This window comes from Leucopleurus acutus, assembly GCF_964270905.1.
Source record: "Leucopleurus acutus genome assembly, chromosome: 3".
Taxonomy (NCBI): domain Eukaryota; kingdom Metazoa; phylum Chordata; class Mammalia; order Artiodactyla; family Delphinidae; genus Leucopleurus; species Leucopleurus acutus.
In genome coordinates this window covers 21,066,040-21,074,177 of record NC_139145.1, presented here as the reverse complement: position 1 = coordinate 21,074,177, position 8,138 = coordinate 21,066,040, and positions in this window count along the sequence as shown.

Genomic DNA, 8,138 nt, shown 5'->3' with positions numbered 1-8,138 from the left:
GATCCTATTTTCTGTTGTCCCGTCATAGAGAGACCTGATCCTAATAATCCTCAACAAGCTACTAGGGAGCATCAGGCTCTCCCTTTGAAAGTTTTGAAAGATTGAAAATCTGCCTGTGCTCAATATGGGCCCACTGCTCCTTTTACTGCTGCTATGGTTGACAGGAGAAGCTCTTCCCCCCGCTGATTGGAAGTCTATTGCACGAGCTTGTTTAAATGGTGGAGATTATTTAATATGGAAGTTTGATTTTTATGAACGGGCTGCTGAACAAGCAGAAAAGAATGCTGCCCATAATATTCCAGTTGATTATCATATGCTGATTGGGGAAGGACAATATCTTTCTTTACAAGATCAATTAACTTATCCCTTTGTTGCTTATCCTCAAATAAATCATTTGGCATTACAAGCCTGGAGGAAATGTCCTTCTACACACAAAACTGAGGACCTTTCAACAATTAGACGGGGACCTGATGAACCATACGCTGATTTTGTAGATAGGTTGTCACAGGCGGTGGGGAGACTCATTGTGGACGGACTCACTGGTACGATTGTAGTTAAGCAGCTTGCTTTTGAGAATGCTAATAAGGCATGTCAGGCTGCGATTCGACCTTGGAGAAAACGGGGAACATTGGAGGCTTATATTCGCCTTTGTGCAGGCATTGGGCCTACTTATATACAGGGTGCTGCTGTGGCTGCAGCATTAACTAACGTGGGGTTTAAAAACAATCAAAAGAAAACAAAGACTTGTTTTAAATGCGGAAAGGGCAGGTCCTTTTGCTAGAGAATGTAGATCTTTTAATTCTAACCCTAGTCCTTCCTTCCCTACTCAGAAACCTCCAGATGGTCAGAAAATCCCTGGTTTATGCCCTACATGCAATAGGGGGAAACATTGGGCACAAGATTGTTGCTCAGTGGCCCACAAGGATGGGCCACCACTGTCGGGGAACTCCTCCCGGGGCCTTCCCCGGCCCCAACAAATAATAAGGGCAATGTCTGTGTATCCTCCTCAAATTATCAATCAGACATTAACCAAAAACAGAAACATACAATATCCTCGCTCTCCAGAGCAACACCAGGAAGCGCAGGACTGGAGCTCAGTACCTCCGCCCGATATGTATTAACTCCTGAAATGGGTCCTCAGGCCCTCTCTACGGGCATCTGTGGACCTTTACCCAAGGGTTTGATGGGACTATTATTGGGAAGAAGTAGTGTCGCCATGAAAGGTTTAACTGTTATGCCAGGAGTCATAGATTCTGACTACGAAGGAGAAATAAAAGTCATGGCACAAACTATTAAAAATATAATAACTATTTCTCCTGGTGATAAAATTGCACAATTGCTACTTTTGCCCTTTGTACCTCATGGACAAATTTTACAACATCAAAAGAGAGAAACAAAGGCTTTTGGATCGTCTAATGCTGCCTACTGGATTCAGAAGATAGGGAAAGAACGTCCAGAAATGAAATGAACCATTAATGGAAAGGTTTTTTCAGGTTTGTTAGACACTGGAGCTGATGTCTCTGTTATGACGCAGGTACACTGGCCTAAACGTTGGCCCATTAGTCCTACTATTACAGAACTTCACGGAATAGGACAAAGTTCTTCTCCTATGCAAAGTAGTCAGTTTTTTTTAATGGCAAGATAGTGAGGGCCATTCAGGATATTTCCAGCCTCATGTTTTGCCTGGGCTGCCTTTAAACCTCTGGGGCCGAGATATATTAAAAGAAATGGGAGTATTACTTTATAGTCCAAACTCTCAAGTCTCTAATATGATGTTGTATCAAGGATTTCTTCCCACAAAAGGGCTGGGAACAAATCAACAAGGAACTGTCTGTCCTATTGATGTGAAAATAAAAAGTGATAGACAAGGTTTGGGTTTTTCTTAGGCGCCTTGGATTCTCCACTCACTGCTGATCCAATTACTTGGCTGACTGATGACCCTGTATGGGTGGACCAATGGCCCCTCACAAAGGAGAAATGAGAAGCTGCAGAACAATTAGTACTGGAACAATTAGGGCATTTAGAAATTTCCAGTAGTCCTTGGAATACTCCTATTTTTATTATCAAGAAAAAATCTGGAAAATATAGGTTATTACAGGATCTAAGAGCTGTTAATAAAACTATGCTAATAATGGGAGCTCTTCAACCAGGCCTACCCTCTCCAACAGCCATACCACACAATTATCATCTTTTAGTTATAGATTTAAAAGATTGTTTTTTCACTATTCCTTTGTTTCCTGAAGATAGAAAACATTTTGCTTTTAGCTTGCCTTCCTTAAATTTTAAGGAACCCATGAGGAGATTTCAATGGAAAGTATTGCCTCAGGGCATGGCAAATAGTCCTACATTATGCCAAAAATATGTGGCTCAGGCCTTGACTCCTGTGAGAAAAAGGTTTCCATCGTTATATCTCATACATTATATGGATGATATACTTTTAGCCACTGATAATATTTCTTTATTAGAGACTGCTTTTCAATTTTTACAACAGTCCTTACAATCATTTGGCTTGGTCATTGCCTCAAAAAAAATTCAAAGACAATCTCCATTTTTATATTTGGGAAAATATATTGATAACACTACTATTAGGCCTCAAAAACTGCAAATTCGAGTTGATAATTTAAAAACATTAAATGCTTTTCAAAAATTACTTGGAGATATTAATTGGCTAAGGCCTTCCTTAAAACTTACTACTGCTCAATTACAGCCTTTGTTTGATAATCTTAAAGGTGACTCAGATCCTTCTTCTTCACGCTCTATGACTCCAGAAGGATTTCAAGCTTTACAAATAGTGAGTAGATCTATCAGTTCTACACAATTAACTAGAATTCATACTCACCTTCCAATTTTCTTAATAATTTGTCCAACTCCTCATGTGCCTACTGCCGTCTTATGGCAAACTGTTGGAATTATTGAATAGATTCATATGAAATCTACACCCTCTAAAGTTATTAACCCTTATTATGAACTTATTAGTAATTTAATAATGCAAGGTAGAACTAGATGCTTACAACCTATAAGTATAGAACCTTCTCAAATTATTATCCCTTATTCAGTTAGTCAACAAAATTGACTTTTTCAACATAATAATGAATGGGGTCTTGCTCTTGCAGGATTTTCAGGTACCTTGGAACGCCATTACCCTGCTGATAAATTGATCCAATTCAGCAAACTTAACTCATATCTTTCCTTCTATAATTAGGCAACAGCCTGTTCCTCATGTACCTTTGGTTTTTACGGACGGTTCTTCTTCAGGAGTGGCTACTGTAATCACTGACCACGGAACAAACCTCGTTAAAGAAACTTCCTTGACTTCAGCTCAACGTGTTGAACTGTATGCTGTCATTATGTCTTTTAAACATTTGCCTTCTATATCTTTTAATTTGTTTTCTGATAGTAAATATCTTATTAGCTTGTGATTTCTTCTGGAGACTGAGAGCATAGGACATACTAATGACCCTGAATTATCATCCTCTTTTTGTTTGCTTCAACAGCTTATTCGTTCCCATGATGGTCCTGTTGCAGGTCTGTATATCCGTGCTCATTCTAACTTGCCTGGTCCATTGACTAAACTTAATGCGACTGCAGATGTTTTAACTCGATCTAAACGTGATCTTTATCCTGTACATTTTCCTCCCAAGAATAGAGTTGAAGTTACTCCTCCTCCTCAATCTCTTTTCCCTAAAGCAGGACAGGTCCCAATTTACCGTACTCCTCCTTTCCGTTCATCATGCTGTCAAGAATGGCTAATGTACTGCATTCATTATCTTCATACTCTTGATACTCATGGTCCATGTCCTGGACACCCTCATATTATGGTAAGTTATGATCAAACTGCTTCACAAGCAGCACAGCCGTTGCACGCTTTACACCGTCAGTCGGCGGCTACATTACACGCACAATTTTCCCTTACTGGTGAAGCCGCCCGACAAATTGTTAAGCAATGCCCACAATGCTTACCTCACCTTCCTGTTCCACATTATGTTGTTAATCCTCGTGGATTATTACCTAGACATTTATGGCAAATGGATGTTACTTGTATTCCGTCTTTTGGGAAATTACAGTTTGTTCATGTCACTATCGATACTTATTCTGGTTTCCTCTGTGCTACAGCACAGACCGGAGAAGCTACTAAACATGTTATCACTCATTTATTACACTGTTTTGCTTTCATGAACCTTCCCAAAATTATTAAAACAGATAATGGGCCCGCTGCTTTTGCAACATTTTGTAATTCATTACAAAATTACCCATATTACAGGCATTCCATATAACCCTCAAGGACAATGTATTATAGAACGTGCAAATAGATCTTTAAAGCTAACTACTGAAAAAATAAAAAGGGGGGAATTGTATAGAACAACACCACAGAACCTTATAAATCATGCTCTGTTTATTTTAAATGTTCTCACTGTTGACAAATTTGGCTGCTCTGCAGGGGGAAGGTTGGTGGCTGAGCCAAGATTGGCCTCTCAATCTCCGGAGGTCCTCTGGAAAGATCCGTCAACCAGCACTTGGCGTGGTCCTGATCCTGTGTTGATTTGGGGACGTGGTCACGTGTGTATCTTTCCCAGATCAGTGCCTGGACTTTGCTGGCTTCCTGAGCGCTTAGTCAAGCAAATAGATGGCTCGCCATAGCTCACCTAGTTCAGAAGATGAAGAAGCTCTGCACCTCTCCTGAAAATTTGACAGTGTTGATTCAGAAGAAGAAGAAGAAGAGGAGACCACTTGCCAGGACGACTCAAAGGAGTGCTGTTCCAACTTGGGGACAAATTAAACAACTGGTTTCATGAGCTCAAGAGTCAGTGAAACAACAGAATAATCCTGTTACACCTGTAACTTTATTTTTGGTTATGTTGGCAACCATTTCATGTGTTCCCTCTGTTAATGCAGCAACTTACTGGGCCTATGTACCTTATCCTCCACTATTACAACCCATATCTTGGTCTGAAGCAGAGTTTCCTGTATTTTACAATGATAAGTGTTTATGGGCCTCTTATTGGGAATATAAAACAAATCAATATGTCTGTAAATTATACTAACTGGTTTAGTACCCATCCTGTCTGTCTTAGCCCATTGAATCTGGAAACTGGATGTGTAAAGGCTATTAGTTATGAGCATACAGATGTTTATGAGGGAACGGATCAATCAATTAGTTTGTCAGGCTCTCCAGGCATCCTTCGTTTTACAGGAACCAACATTACTCTTACATGCCCGGCTACCAGCCGACGAGAGGATCTTAAGGATACCATCATTTGGTATAAAATGGGCAAGCTATTAATATTAGAGGTCAAATCTCATACGCCTCACCACTTAGGGATTCCGCTATTACTATAGCCAAGGTTACAGGTGAAGATTCAGGAAATTATTTCTGTATGAAGTGTTTACTTGGAGGACAAGGGATACTTATAGCTGGACGTAAGGTTACTATGCTTAACAGAAAATCAAAAAATCAATTGCCTCCCCTTACGACCGTTAACTTTCCTGGATCCAATTTTGAACATTGCAACGCATCTTGGAATAATAACCAAATATGGTGTACTATAGATTATACCAAGGTGTCAATTCTTATCTCTTCTTTTCCCATCATAGATAGGTTTATCACATTTCAAAAGAACTGGGATATATGGAAACTAGCTCTAACTTATTCCAATACACCTGTTATAACTTGTGTTGCTCCTCCATATACACGTTTGTGTGGTTCTATTAACATTGGTAATTCTTCCAAAGGAGGATATAATATTAGCTGTGTTAATTGTATTTTTAGCAGTTGTATGTTCCCTTCTGCAGGAACGCAATCTGTGCTTATACTAAAGCAACCCATGTATGTTATGGTGCCTGTACATCTGAGAGAACCTTGGTATGAAGATACTGGAGTACAGGCATGGGTGGAAGTCTCTAAAGCCTTGCAGAGGAGACGCTTTCTTGGGTGGCTAATAGTAAGTTTACTTGCGTCGGCTGCTCTGTCTGCTACTGTGGCTACTGCCGGTCTTGCTCTTTCACAGAGTATTCATCATGCTCACTTTGCTAATCAGTTATCTCAACATACCAGTCTTGCTTTATCTTTACAAAGTCACATATATTTATGGATTAATAACAAGTTAGATGAATTTAAAAACGCAATTTTGGGGATTGGAGATCAGATGGCAGCATTAAAATTGAGGATGCGTTTAGCTTGTCATGCAAAGTATACATGGATGTGTGTTACTCCTTAAAAGTACAGTGACTGTATTTGGGAATGGGAAAAAGTAAAAATGCATCTGCTGAGTGTTTGGTCAGATAATAATATTAGTCTTGATCTTAAGAAATTAAATGCTGAAATTCAGGATATACAAAATACACATCTTGATGATGTTTCGCCAGAAGATGTAATTCAAACTTTACTGGATCATTTAAAGTGGTTAAACCCTCAGTCTTGGATTACTGGAAGGTTGTCAGGATTTATTACCCTGGCCATAATTTGCCTATTATTGATAATAATCTTCTCATGTCTGTTTCGTATCCTCATGCAACAGTACACTACTCTCGGCACTAAACTTCATGGAATTATTTTGCAGCAAAAGTTAAAAAATAAAAAAGACCTGTGGGAAGCAGTCAGCCTTGAGAGCAGGTAAGGACATGCCAGGCATGCCGCCGCTGCTCGAAGGGACTGTCCCTACTTGTTCCCCTCCTTGTGCCATTCCATGGGAGATAAATCACCAGGGCCCAGAGATCAGAAAGAATGTAAAATGAGACAAGCAAAGCTGTCTTCCCCCTGCACATGCAGGTTATTTTTGATGCTTCTGGGTTTATGGGTTTCCTCCCAGGGAAGTTAACCTTGAGCCGAGACAGTCTGTAGGTAATGTAAACCACCATCTGGCAACCTTCCGATTTCTAGTCTAGATAATCTGCAACTGTAGCGCAATAAAATTTGCCTTGCAACCATCAATTGTCTTGGTCCTTCTGACCCCATTCTTCGGTGCTACTTCAGTTCCTTACCCCTTCCCTTCTGACCCTGGGCGGTGAAATCCTCTTTCTCCGGCTGGTCCGCGGCACACATGAATATATGTTTTTGTCTTGCTGTACTGCACCTGTGCTGTCTAGTAACAGATATTTTGTCTGCTAGTAGTGTTCTAGATTATGTCTTTCCAAAGCGCTGAGGCAGTGCACCTATTCTGTAGTTGCAGCTGATGCCTGAATGTAGCCTAGCTGACAAATTATTGATTAATAAGAACTTGAATTTCTCAAAGATTTGTACTGTTAACCAAAATCTGAGCAAGGAGTCTCAAATGTAATTCTTAGCCAGAATTACATGTTAATGAACCATTTAACAGTGTGAATCAAGGAACATCAGTGTAAGGCTTTCTTTTAATTTATTTTTTACCTGCTTGAAATATCAGTTAAAGTTTGCCAGCTTGGTTGCAGATGAACGGACGTTTGAAGTTCACCAAACTACTTAATGTGGGATAGGATAATAGACTTCCAGCGCCCTCAAGGCTGTGACCTTGCAGCCATTTTACATAGCACATCCTCCTCCTATAGGGATGAACCTTTCCCTGGCCCGAAAAGTAGCAGCTCTGTTGAAGCTTTGCTTATTGTAACAGGATTTTGTTTCCAGGTTACATGTCTGTGGAAGACTTAATTCTGAATAGAGATATAGATATTACTGGAAACTAATTGTTTTTTCTATTATACTCTGATTTATCAAAACAGTAAAACATTTAAACTGTGCTACAGAAATTCAGAAGTTGTCTTGCAATCTTTAAACAATAAATGAATGAGTTGCCCTTAAAAAAAAAAAAAGGATTAAGCAGTTAAGCTGTTGGTCCCACATCAGACAAATTTTCCTATACCTTCTGTCAATATTGTTAACAGAGACTGTTATTTTATTAATCCTTATGATCCCGTGATTCTTTCTTTCATGTTTCAGGGCACAGCAGGTGAGAGAGTGGATTTGTTAAGCTGGGTGGGTTTATCCTTCTTTTATGCGTTCATTCAATTTTATGTTCATTTACTTATTGTACACACATGGCAATAGAAGCTGCTAAAGCAATCATTGCTATTCTGCAAAACAACAAGGCACAGAAGCAGATGTCTTATTTCTGAGATTTCTCCCCCCAGGATTATTATGATTAAAGATCCTTTCCCCCCACTCCCTG